At 28.6% G+C, this 13,252-nt stretch overlaps 1 pseudogene; it reads right to left on the bottom strand.

The window, feature by feature from the left end:
- Window positions 1-6,675: 6,675 nt before the first annotated feature.
- Window positions 6,676-11,998, bottom strand: LOC105196425 (annotated as a pseudogene).
- Between the last annotated feature and the right edge of the window lie 1,254 nt (window positions 11,999-13,252).

Genomic DNA, 13,252 nt, shown 5'->3' with positions numbered 1-13,252 from the left:
GTATTCCAAGAAAATTGTCCTTTTCGTGTAAGAATACTGTGTGCTGTCTGCACAGACAAAAATTAATATCAAATCATCAATTTATTGTTCCATATATAAACAAGAATATAAAATCTTCTTGGAAAAATTTATAATCTTAAACAGACGTAATTTGCTTACATGGAGAAAATTTTTCTTTTTGTGTAAGCAAATCATGTCTGTTTAAGATTTTAAATTCTTCCAAGAAGATTATATATTCTTACTTATATATGAAACAATGAATTATTAATTTGATATTTAATTGTTTTCCATGTGGGTTTTGATCTTGTTTGTTTTATAATGACCTCGTAGCCAGTTTTTACTTTACATTTCTTGAGGCACAAATTAAATGCGTATTTGATAAACAATGTCAGTTTTATAAATATTATCAACTTTAGAAATAAACTTTATTGTTATAATCTAAAATTACAAGAAAATTGTATGAAAATGCATAATCTTAAGTACATAATCTTTTATTTGCATTTTGTGAAAGTACATAATTTTAAGAATTTATCCTTAAATTTTGATAGAAAAATGAAAGAAGTTCCAGCCCTTGTTACAGCCTTATTCAAAGCGGCGTGCAGATCAACAACCGAGCACTCATTCAAAGTCTTTCAAAGTTTTAATCACAGTGATTATTGCAACGGGTGTTCAAATCTCACCTCGTTTATGGACATATCGAAAAAATATAGAAAAGGTACAGGATGTAATTGTGTATGTACGCGTACAAATTACTATAGCAAATACAAAATTTTATGGAAACCAGCATACCTCAAAAAATATAACCAATTTTGTTAATGTCAGCAAGAAAGTTGCATTCGAGCGAATATTTGTCATTTTTGCTATTGCTTTATCAACTATAATATGTTCCCGTTTTCGCATCAATCTCGCAAACGGTAATCTATCGGGAGTGTAAGAAAGATATGTAGTTTGATGAGATTGGAAATTCCTTGGGCTTGGCTTCGAATCTACGATTACGAGAAAAACTTACTCTCTAAATTCTTTGGAGTGGAATCCCACTCTTTTAGATGAAATTCCACTCAAAAAATTTTAGAGAGTATATTTTCAAATTAACAACCCATACAATATAGAACATTTGAAAATATTGCTACAATGAATATGCATTGCTGGAATATTCTGTGCTGTATTCCCATACGTAGAATACATAATGACATCAAAAGTTACTCATTTATCACTCGAGGACATAATGATGTCAAAAGGATAACATTTATATTAACTTATAAGCGATAAATAAAGTAATAATGACTAGGATCCATATAGAATATGACTTTGTCATAAAAACATTATTATGACTTTGTCACTTATAAGCCAATCGGGATGTCATTGACAAATGGTAACTTTTGACATTATGACTTCTGTATTCTATCTAGGATGGGAGATGGGAAGGCCTTTGAAATAAATTATCGAATTAGTAATGATGGTAATGCGATTATTAGGTGTCTCAAGAGAAAGTCTCAATTTATTTTGTGGATTTATGCTCTGTCATCGGATTGCAATGCAAACAATGCACAGAGTTTCGAAATAGATAACGGCAGTACCACGTCGAAGCGGTAAAGGCGCTTCAGGAAGATTGAGTAACTGTTGGAAAAAATAGAAGATGAGGAAACGTGTCTTCCGAGATTGCAGAAAGCTTATTATATAAGCTTGAAACGAAGTTGCTAAATGAATTAGTTTGAAACTTACATAAGTACTGGACATATATAATTAAAATGTATTAGAAACTTTAAATGCGCAATTTAAAAAAAAATTTTTTTAAACACCAATTTCTAACAATTGATTCGAGATTAATTTAATTAAAATTATACATATATATATATATATAAAATTATACATATATATATATATAGACAGAAAAAAATTTGTATTAAATCAACAATTCATCGTTTCATACAAGCAAGAATATAAAATTTTTTTTTAAGAATTTATAATCTTTAAGTAGATATGCTTATATAAAGAGAAAAATTTTCTTCAAGTAAACAAATAATGTCTGTTTAAAATTATAAATTCTTCCAAGAAGATTTTATAATTGTTTATATATAAAACAATGAATTGTTGAATTAATAATAATTTTTTTCTGTGTACACACAAATACACATATACATATGGAAATTAATTTGAATACTAATGGCAGTATTTCTAACTTAATTTTAATATAATTAATTATTAATATATTTTTTTAAACTGTTACGTACTTCATTCAATTTAAGAAAATATTGTGCAAAACTTTAAAATTTTTTAAATTTTTTGTGGTTCCTTATAATTTTAGATTTTTTAAATAAAATATATTTTTAAATAAGTATGTTGGTGATATTTGGAAAATTGACATAGTCAGTTCAGACTACAATTTCAGACAAATTAATAAGCCGATCTGCTTGATTTTTGTCTATAGCTACATTTACAATACATCTTACTTTTACCTCTTGTTTTAACTACAGAAATAAAAATATGTAAATTTTTCTTATTTAAAAAAAATGTAAAGTATCAATTCTGATGCAATTTTAAGAGTGCAATACATACCTTAAAATAATACGTTTTTTTATCATTTTTTGATTCTGATATCAACATCTGTAGATTAATAGTCTTGTTCAGTTTTTTGTTTCAGATTATTGAGTGTTGATATTTTAGACTTTTAGAGAAACCATGAGATCCTGCACGCTCAGAAATCTCACGGACACATTGTTATAACTATCACAATTTTTCTTATTTCAACTTGAAAAAATTACTAAATATTAATAAAATATTTTGGTTGTATAAAGTTTCTTACTACTTACCATAGTTTTCATTAAAAAAAAAATCTTTTGCTCGTGAAATGATAATGCTCTTATACATTATTTTCTTCGTGACGTAACTTTCAAAGAAATCTTAAAATTGTTGCACGGATACTCGATTATCTAGATCTTTATTTCGCTGACTGTCGCAAACTTTTATTGCAAAATCATGCACCCAAGACGTTGAGCATTTATTTGTACGTTAACGTATTTGTTCAACGAGACGTTCGATCCGTTCCGTTAAAAGCATACGGCCTAAGATCAATAATGTAAGTGTGAAACCACAAGTTGTAGTATACAGAACCTCTGCAATTCTTATGAGCACAATACAAATCATTTCTTCGAATGGTTGTTGTAAAAAAAAAGGAGGAGACGTAACTAACTACGCCGCAGTTCAAAACGTGTTCAGATCAGTTTTACTTTGCGCCGCATAAGCATTTACATGCTTAGCAATTTTCACTTTTTACACGTTTCAGCCGCAATACACGGAAGTAAAGTTGGCGCTTACGCATCAAATTTATGACAGCACATTTTTCCTTGGCAGAAAATTTATTGAACATCTTCGTGCATTTGGCATTCCAATGCGCCGATACGTATTTTTGCGATTATGTAAAGGTGAGAAAGTGATACAAAAATTCATATTCCTAGATGTTTATTTTAGAGTTCGATGTGTATTATTTGCAGAGAAGTAGCTCGTTACTTCATTAAAACTGGAATTCGTTAAAACTTTTCTTTTTATTAACTATAACTTAACTTGATTACTTGGTTTTGGTAATTGGTAATTAATTTAGTTAGTTACTTTGCAGTCATTTTGTATCTTTCAAACGTTAATATATGATCTATGTTTAGCAGAATAAAGTGATAAAATATCTTTGAAAATAGTTATCAAGAAAATTGATTTTATTTTTAAAAAAATTTTGATTTACAATGATTTTATCACATTTGAATTTGGCGAACTTTTTAATTGAAAAAATATTGATTCCATAATTTTGATAATATATAAGTAATTTTAAGTATATAAATATTAATTTATTATAAATCATGTATTAATTCTGTTAACATATTAAATATATTTTGCTTTTAAGTTTTTAAAATAATTGTGATTTATTATGTACAAAAAATGCAGTATATAATCGAGTGTCTAATAATATGTAAAATAATTTAGTAATGTTAGAAATAATTTCATCACAATTTGAAGATTGCAATGTATTTGAACAACTTTTAATAATGTAGATATAAATGTGTTTTATGATAAAATAAAGAAAAAGTACAAAAGATAATTATCGTACATTATCGTACAAATTCTTTTATTTAAAATAACAGTGCATAAACATTACAAAAAATTACAGAAAAGTAACTGAAAAGTAACGATTCGTTTTTTGAATAACTGCAACGTATTACTTTTTAAAGTAATTTTTGTAACGGTAATTAGTTATTTTTTTTAAATAAAAATTGTGTAATTGTAATTCCAATTCTGACCTGTATTAGAAATGTAACCAAAATATGTTTTAAGAAACAGTTTGTATTTTGTCTTGTTTTTTTACATACACAACACATTTATATCTGTATTATTAAAAATTGTTCAATTATCCTTGCAATTAATTACCATGAGAATCGAGTCATCGTGTGTTTTTCACGTTTCGTGAAATTTAGTCAAGATCTTACAAAAAGAGATAGTTGCAGCTGCAGTCGGATACTTTCACATTTAATAGCAGGAAATTAGCAACTTTCGCCAAGAAACGGTGAAATAACGGCTATAAAAGTATCATATTGCTTTAAGCACTATAGATACGATTTAATTTAGCAAAGTAACGTAAACAAGATAAATTATTAACGTTTTGCGATCATAAGTTTAAAGAATCTTTGAGAGAATTAACATCACGATTAACATGGTTAATTATAATTTGCTTATAATATTTAGGTAGCCACATTTAAATTCTACCTCAAAAGCGTATCCATTTTATAAAAAAATTTTTGTTAAAAATTTGTGTTTATTATTTTATGTACAGTAGCATATATAATGTAAAGAATAATTTTGCTGAGGATCTAAAAATTTTGTTAGATATATATCGAACTTCCACATTTTCCTTTTTCTTTGTTTTAATAAAAATGGATATGTCATAATAAAAATATCAAAAGTATAAGTCACGGAAGTTAGGACTAAAATTCATTATTAATTTCAACTTAACATACATAATGTTTGCAATGTTAATTTTAATTACAATCAACTCGTCTTCTAGAGAATCAAATGTTCACTTAATTCCACATGTTACACTTCGATTTGTATTAAATAATAACATATAAATAAAATTGATTCGACTAATAACAGCCTTATAATGATCATTTAAATAACGATTATATCGAGAAGCTAGAGGTAAGTACGTATTTAGAAAAGGCATAAATTTATACTGAAGGCGTTACTTTGCTGAAGACATGAATTTATGATGACAAAAATATTTTCAAAATAGCATCGTATTGCTGTTTCATATTTCTGTTTATAGCATTGTTTCGAAGATTGTAATTATATATTGATTTATAGCCGACGGAACTAGTCATGCTGAAATAAACGTCATCTCGCGCGGAAATATGTTAGTTTCTTTCATAGGTTTGACGCAATAAGCGAGTAATGAGATTCGTTTAAAACAAACATTCGACCATACGCGACGTTTGTTGAAGCATGATAATGCATGTGAGGTAAAGTACATATGCTAATATGGAGGACTTCTCACTAAACAAGATAAAAAAGAAACGATATATCACCGCTTATTGAACATCTACTCAAGGTAAATTCCATCTAATTAAGTTACTTTGCATATTCCATAAACAAGGAACAATTTTTTCGTTTGGCACATGTAACTTTTCGAAAATTTTACAATATTTTTCAGTTTTGATGCCTATATAAAACTGCTCTTCCTTCAAAAATCTTTTATATTATACTTTTTTTCTTTTCTTTAATTTTTTCTGTTTTTTTCTGAAAAAAAAAAAATTAATTTATTGAAAAAAAAATTAACCATTTGGTTGAAAACAGATTTCATTTACTTCTAAGTGAAATTTATATACATTTACAAGCCTCCTCAAACTGCGTGTTTTATGTTTGTCGGACTTTAAACATGCAGTTATTAAGTAAAAACAGAAACGCAATATTACCAATTTAAATTGTTAATCAATTTCATAATTTTGATACCAACAAACATCTTTATAATCTCCCTCTTTCTATCTCGTAAAATTTCTCTATCTCATGTTTAGGGGAAGAAACATCTTTGAAAAGAAAACGGTATTTAGAGCAAATATCGTCGAAAATATAAAAGATAGAAAAAAAGTTTTTTAACAATTAAAAGTCGTACAGTTTAAAGGATACCTTAAAGTTGTAAAAAAATGTTTGATATTTGCCCTAAAAAAGAAATATTGTTTTTTTTTAAAGGGGTGTTTTACCCTCTAAATATAAGATTCCTTATGTATAAAAAAATATGTGTCTCTTGGATTTTTGTGTAGCTAATTTTATGATGATAAGTTAAACGCTCTTATTGGCCAATACGGTTCACAGATTATTTCTTATTAGAAAAAATAAAAAAAATTAGTAAAAAAGAAACTTGAGAAATTGGAACTAAGAAACAAAAGGTAAACCTTTTTGTTCAGCTAGTTCTTCTGTCTTGCATATTTCTTTAGCTCATCAATTGTAACAAGCACCACTGAAAATTCCTAATCATACATATTGATCTTACATATTCTTGATCATACATATTATGCTTGTCTTGACCTTTATTTTGTAAAAATAATATAAATGTGTCTGTACATAATGAATACGATGTATAAACAATGTGTGCTTTTCTGCGAGTAAAATTAAGCTACCAAGAAATTCGAAAAATCATTTTGTCAAAAAATTATATTACATTTAATAAATATTTGTTAAAGAATGTCAAAGCGCAATATATGCATTGAGAAAAACACGAATCTCTTTTATTTACGTTCCACAATACTTTTATTAATAAAGTTATATAATTATGTTTTCTTCGATAAATTTTTGTGCAGAGATATAAATATAAAGCAAAACGTACAGGATTATTTATCTATAATTAATAATTAATTTGCTTTGAACTTTTTTGAATATAACGTATTAGTATCTTTGTGCTTTAATTTCAATATGAATTGCACAATAAATACTATTACCGCAGTAACGATTGTTGCGCAAAACAGGAGAAACCCAATCACATCGACGAGAGACAATTGCCACCAGGTCATATCCATAGCGGGCGATCGCAAAGAATTTTTGCCGTACCGGATGACGTACTCAATCCAATAAATAGCTGTGTTAATAGCATTCATTGGTTGATCGAGGAATCGTCGGGACAGATTCCGCGCAGTTTCCCTGAAGTAAAAATGTATTATAAAAGTGTATTCAATAGCCGTTTAAATATATCATAAGAAATTCCATGCACGCAAATTTAAGTTAATAATAAAACACAAGCATTATTGTGCAAAAATAGGAAAACATGAACACGTTATGCGTACGTTATCTCGAATATACATAAACAGTTCTTATCCGAGCAATAATTTATGATACAGTGGAGCCTTCCATGTCCGAAATAATAGGGAGATAAAATCATTCGGATAAAGAAATTTTTGGATAATAGAATAAACACATTTTTATATTAAATTCCATGAAGTATTCAAACAGAAATTTAAATTTTATACTGTATACTTAAACAGTTTGTAAACATTACTACAAAACGCTGTTCGAATAATGGAACATTCGGATAATAGAATATTCGGATATTAGAGTATTCGGATAATGGAACTTCGAATATGGAATATTCCACTGTAATAACAAAAATTATCATAAAACAAAACAGCGCCTTGTTCACCTGTACAGAGGATCTTGTAATATTGCATTTAAGGCTGCGTCCATACTTTTTTCGGTAATCGTATTAATGTCCAGTTGTATGGCAATATTTTTGGCAACGTAGGTGTTCATATTTGTAAATTGATCGGTGAAAAGCGGTATACCGATCATGCGGATACCGCACGATATCGCTTCTTGCGTGCTCATGAGTCCGCCATGGGTGATAAAAGCTTTTACATTAGGATGCTCTACGAGATTCATTTATATTAGACAGTTTTGTAATTTCTGCAAATTTACTTTGAAAAAAAACAATTTGCAACCATTTACAGATATTTGGATCATTAAAGTTTATAAAAATTAGTATATAATTATTAATATTTTATATTATTATTAATAATAACAGATTATAATTATTTATAATAATAATATAAATATAATATTAAATTTTTAATTTAAATATTAATATAAACGTATTAATGTTAAACTATTAAAGTATTAATCATAATAAATTATTATGATAATAATAATTATTATATTATTTACAAATATTGTAATGTTTAAATAAATTTTTATAAATATTTAAATTAAAACTTAAATAAATTTGTTGTTTATTCATAAAAGAATAAATAATTGGAGAAACGTGAAATTTACATGATGCAATATTAACATATTCATTGCTTGAAAGAAAGTATTCAATATTTTAAATTCTGATGATAAATCTTTTATAAATAAAAAAATATTACACAAGAAAGCTTTAGAATGATACACACTCAATATCATGAGCTGCGGCATCCAAGGAGATATACGAATATTTTCGGACAAACCAGGTGGCAGTTTTTCCGGAGCTAATATCTTTATTAAAACCCGCACGGGTGCTATTTTGCTTAACGAGGCGTAAAGGATCTTTAGAAACTCGTGTGGAAACGTTTCGATTATCACCATCGAGCCAAAAGTGAAATATATAAAACCATCTTTGCTGTCGTCCATCTATTTCTTTAGTTCCTGTAAGAGAGACAGTATCAGAGTGCGAAGGAAACAAAACTATGCACATTTGCTAATGTTGTCAGCAAATGTACTATTTGCTAATAATATTAACAACCCTTATAACAAAGACTTCTAAAGGAACGTCCTTTCTTCCTTTCTCTAAGGACGTTTTGATATCTTGAAGATATTCCTAGGGCGATTCTTGAATAAATTGGTCATATGCGTAATGTTATTATGCTATCTGTCACACAGTCTTTTGCGTAAATGTAAGTATACGGAAAGATAGAATAACAACAATTGAATAATAATTAATACGTTATCACGTGTATATGCATCATTATTAATGCGCTGTAATGTTTATCTTAAAGTATTCCGTTTTTATAACGTTAACGCAAAATATTTTACGATAATACGAAACAACCAAAGATTCTGAATTCTACAATTGTCACGATAGCTCAATCGTGTGCAAATAATTGCAAATAATTGCTCAATCATGTGCAAAAAATATTATTAAAGAAGTAGTAATCTAGAAATCATTTTCCATACTAATTAGAAACAAGGGAACGATTGTATTAAAATTTTGATTTTACTGAAATTCATTCTCTTTTTTTTTGCTTTAAATACTCCAATAAGCATTAATTTCCGAAGCAATCCTTGAAGAGGCACAAGTCGCGAACAAAAAATATGTTTTACTGCTGTCTCACACATCAAATTATGATATCTATCTTGTTTTACACGATACGCATGATATCTGGTAACGATGATTACTTAAGTTATGGAGCATTATGCGTACGAGCTCGTGATCCGTTTAGCGTGCGCTATATCGAAAAAGTGAAAATAGCAATGAAAACGGGTTGTAAGAGCCGACTTACGGGTTGCACCGTTTCGTCCTCGGCTTGGACGTGGAGGCCTCCCACGTTCACCACGGCAGGTGTCCACGGCTGTACCCCATCTAATGTGAAATGGGAATTGACGAGGATCAGCGACAGCTTCCTCTCCAATTCCTGTACACTCGGCATGTCCGGCCCAAAGTTCTCTTTTATCAACCTGTCTTGCACCCTGGTCGTCAAGTAATCGAAGAACCACTTGTCGTAGAGGGTGCGCAAGACGTTACACAGACGTTGCCAGAAATTCATAGGGATGGTGAAACCTAAAATGATATTTGACACAAAGGCCAGATTCTCAGGTTGACCGACTATCTGAGGTAGCCATGGGTACAGCGACGTAGTGGCGATCCCGATCATAGGAACTTTTAATAAGTGGGCGATAATCCCGAAACATTGCGCGCCATGAGCCTAAGAAGACAAATGAAGTATAGTATTGATTACTAAAGAATTTCATTGTATGAAATAAAGATGGTAGATATTAATTAATGAATGTTATTAAATCGACAAGGAAGGTTTTTATCAAAAGAAGTAAAAGAAAATAATAATTTAAGATATAATATTGGATTACATTAACTAGATAGATTTTTATTACTAATTTAGAAGGAATATGATTTTCTATTATTTACCTCTATTATTACTACGTCGTAAGGCGGATTCTGTGGTTTCGTTAGGTCTTTTACTTTCGGATTTCCTAAAAGTTCACAAAGTTCGTTTCCTGCCACCGTCCCAATAAGGTATGTCGGATTCACAGTAAAAAGACTCTTCATTTTATTATAAGAAAGTTTGTTCACTAACTCCCTAGTTATTGGCACTGTCACGATATCAGTGTAATTTAGATAAGGTTTCTTCAATGGAAAACTGCTGACCATGTCAATCTGATGGCCCTTTTTGGCCAGGTCCTTCATCAGTTGCTCGACCATAATGAAATGACTCTTGCTTTGTAAGGGAAATAGTCCGAGCAAACGATATCCATTGCAAACTGACAGATACAAAAACCAAGGAAAAATTAGTTGTAACACTCGCATTTTTCCAAAATTTTATCTAAATTTTAATGTAAAAACTCAAGACTAATAAATTAACTATGCGTTAATCATTAATTTAAAGTCACTGAAACTCTGTTACTTCCGTACTTAATTTCTTTTAATCTTGTATTCTGTACTAACATTTTTTTTGCGTGTCATATGCTTTCAGCTTGTAAACGATTTCTTCTGCATATATATTCATAAGTATACAAATATGTGCATATGTATTAATATACATTTACTTTTTATTTTAAATTTACTTTTAAGTTTCTTCTTATCTAAAAGTATTGTGATATTTAAATTTCAAATTCTTTATTTAACATTGATTGTAGTTAAATAAATCGCTTTCGATATTACATCGTATTGCCAGCTGCACGTAACTGCGCACGATTACAGGCTGGCGATTTTAGATTTGTGCATAAGACACGTGTAAAACACATAACGTATAGTGGGAACAGAAAATGTTTGCATGTATCTAAAAATGCATAATATTATATATGATAATACTGTAGATATACTTGAATTTATACGAAATTTGCTAGCTGCAACATAAGATATGTATGTTACTCGTGTTTTGAATCATCACTCTCGCGGATAATCTAATGATAACTAAGAAAGCATTTAGTTGTTATTTGCATTTGTCATTTTGCCGTCGAGTGAATGACGAATAAGAATGTTGACGTGTATGTGTTTTTTTTTTTCTCTTTATAAGCCAAGCACTAATTTTTAAAGATTAAAATTATGTGGGACGTTGACAAAGTTAACAACTCGCTAATATCATAGGGATGCGGCGATACTCTATCCCGTAAAGAGATAATCACAATTTTCAAGATTCAATAAAATCATTATTCAACAGAATAGTTACCACAAATTCGTAATTTTTTTTAGTGGAATTTGGGATGTGACAATAAAATCGTTCTATTTATTAAATTATGGACATTTCCAATTTTATGGTAAACGGGATGCTCAGAAAAGAAGATAAATACTTCCTATAGAAGCTTTGTTTATGAATCCAACACTAATCTGTTACTGAATATCTCTATAGGTAGGAATGTCCAGAAAATTAATGCTGTAAACTTTTTCCGTTTCAGTGGTGAATAGTAATCTACTGGGAGAGAGACTGTTGTAGGTATCTGAAACTATTCTGATTTTTAGATATTTGTATAATTTTAAATATAAGAATCGATTATGAATTCCGGCCTTCGGCTAACGCGCGCGCGTCGTGCTAGTTCTTTTAAACCAAAGACATGTAAAGAGAAAATATATTAAAGTTATTGTAGTATTATCCACGATGCCGATTGGTTCTTTCGCTGCGCTAACTTGAGCGCTAACTGAGCGGCTATCATTGCGAAAATTGCGTATTTTGACTATGTGCATTGAGGGGCTAATAGTGTAATTTTCTTTAACCCTACTTACAAAAATACGAATATGATTGTGCGATAATATTATGCTTTGATCCTGCGCAGGACATTTGCAAAGCATTGAAATATAATAAGAAAATTGATTTCTGACTCACCGACTTGATGCGCAACGAGCGGAGTTAATCAGCCACGAAGCTACGGTAATTACTGTAACACGAACATAAGATTCAGAAGTTAAAACTATGCTCAAAATCAATAAATTCAAAAGTTATTTCTTATACACCAAGAGAGAAAAGTTTCTTTGCGTGAAAAAATATTTGTTTGTCTCAAAGAAATTTGTGCATTGCTATACGGTTAAAGAAAAGTTTCTTTGACTTGAAGAAATTTTTTGGTTGTTTCTTTTATTAGAATTAAAGAAACAATTTGATTGTGCAACCTCATATTCTAAAGTTAAATAAATTTTTATTTTTCTCAAAGATATTTTCAACGTAAAACAACCAAGTTAAAGAAACAATTTCATCAATTTAAACATAACTTTTCTCTAGGTGCGTTTACAATTTTATATTAATTTTCTTTCTTTAAGTAGCGTTTTATAAATTTATTCGATAATATCAAAAGAAAGGGAAAAAGATTAAGTTCATATAAATAAAGAATTATATTTAATAATATAAATCTAAGAATTAGATTTATATTATAACAAGGTTGCTCCGCTACGGCCCCATACCTCTCTCAGGCCTCTTCCTGCTCTCAGATCCTGTAAATCTGTAAGATACAAGTATAACAAAAATTATAGCAACAATCAAAATAATTAATATTTTAAGAAATAATTATGTAGTTCAATGAATTTTATTCATACTTTTAATAGATATTAATAAAAAATAATTTTTTAAAATCTCTTTATGTAATAATTTCTTATTAAAATTCAAACAGACGATCAGAATCCCTTTTAAAAATTAAGGCATTTAAAAAAAAAAACAACACGTAAATAATAAGTATATTAAATATATTTCTCTTTGCTAAGGAAATTTTGAATTTAAAACAAGAATTTGTAATGCGTCCGTTATTTAATTGTTTATATGATTATTTATATATTTAATTTTTCTGTCTGTTTTAAAATTATTTATTTCAATTTTTTACCGATCAACTTACAATTGTTTATCTATTTAATTATGTGTATATTAAATTTTATCGTCTGACTTACAATTGTTTATTTATCCAACTCTTACCAACTGACTTACAATTATTTATTTATTTTATTTATGTATTTAATTTTCAACGGCTGCCAACTTATGTAACTTATTTTTATTTTAATCTATTTATATTTATAACTTATTTAACTGCTTAACTCTAT

This window comes from Solenopsis invicta, chromosome 15 (assembly GCF_016802725.1).
Source record: "Solenopsis invicta isolate M01_SB chromosome 15, UNIL_Sinv_3.0, whole genome shotgun sequence".
Classification (NCBI taxonomy): domain Eukaryota; kingdom Metazoa; phylum Arthropoda; class Insecta; order Hymenoptera; family Formicidae; genus Solenopsis; species Solenopsis invicta.
This window is presented reverse-complemented; position numbering and strand designations above follow the sequence as displayed.